General features: G+C 46.4%; 1 pseudogene; it reads left to right on the top strand.

Moving 5' to 3' along the window:
• Positions 1-435: 435 nt before the first annotated feature.
• LOC150064681 (thioredoxin pseudogene) lies at positions 436-735 on the top strand (annotated as a pseudogene).
• The last annotated feature ends 418 nt before the right edge of the window (positions 736-1,153 follow it).

The following is a 1,153-nucleotide window of genomic DNA, read 5'->3' as shown; positions in this document are numbered from 1 at the left end:
TAGTGCCAGCCCAGCTCTACCTGCTTGGCTACCATTCCCATGCATTTGAAATTGCACAGGACTAAGGGTGGTTTGCTGCTTTGAGATGGGAAGCAAAGATCTTGGTGACTCCTTGGGCTAGGCATTGGTGGCTCATGCCTGTAATCCTGGTTATTCAGGAGGCTGAAATCTGAGGTTCTTGGTTCAAAGCCAACCAAGCAAGAAAATCTGTGAGATTCTTCTCTCCAAGGAACTACCCCCAAAACAAGAAATAGCACTATGTCTCAAAGTGGTGGAGCACTAGCCTTAAGGAAAAGAGCTCAGGGACAACACCCAAGCCCTAACTTCAAGCCCCATGACCTACAAAAAAAGGAAAGAAAGAAGAACTTGGTCCCACACCTTGGGTTCGCTTCCATTCCTCCTTACAGTCTTCCCAACTAATGCACCACAGCCAAAATGGTGAAGCAGATCGAGAGCAAGGATGCCTTCCAGGAAGCCCTGGACGCTGCAGGAGATAAGCCTGTCGTGGCTGACTTCTCAGCCATGTGGTGTGGGCCTTGCCAAATGATCAAGCCTTTCTTTCACGCCCTCTCTGAAAAGTATCCCAATGCGATGCTCCTCGAAGCCGATGTGGGCACAGACAGTGAAGTCAAATGCATGCCAACCTTCCAGGTTTTTAAAAAGGGTGAGAAGGTGGGAGAATTTCCTGGAGCTACTAAGGAAAAGCTCAAAGCCACCATTAATGGATTAGTGTAATCACATTTTCTGAAAAACATTACCAGTCAGCTGTTTGAAAACTTGCAATTTTTTTTAATTTACAAAAGTATGAAGTATAGAGACTATATATCCAACTGCTATCTGATTATAAATGACAATAAAATATTAATTCTACACTTTAAAAAAAAGAATGAATGAAAGAGAGACAGAGACAGAGAAAGACCTGTGTCAGAAAGGAAGGAAGGAAGGAACGAAGGAACGAAGGAACGAAGGAACGAAGGAAGGAAGGAAAGAAGGGAGGGAGGGAGGGAGGGAGGGAGAGAGGGAGGGAGGGAGGGAGGGAGGGAGGGAGGCAGGGAGGGAGAGAGGGAGGGAAAGGAAAAGAATTCAGCTCATAACGACTGGTCCCACTGTGCTTCCCTTCATGGTGGGACCTGGTGGAGTTTTATCACCTCAT

Source organism: Megascapheus bottae, chromosome 4, assembly GCF_031878675.1.
Source record: "Megascapheus bottae isolate mThoBot1 chromosome 4, mThoBot2.hap1, whole genome shotgun sequence".
NCBI classification, from domain to species: Eukaryota; Metazoa; Chordata; class Mammalia; order Rodentia; family Geomyidae; genus Megascapheus; species Megascapheus bottae.
Note: the sequence above shows the minus strand (reverse complement) of the source record. Positions and strands in the feature narration are given on the sequence as shown.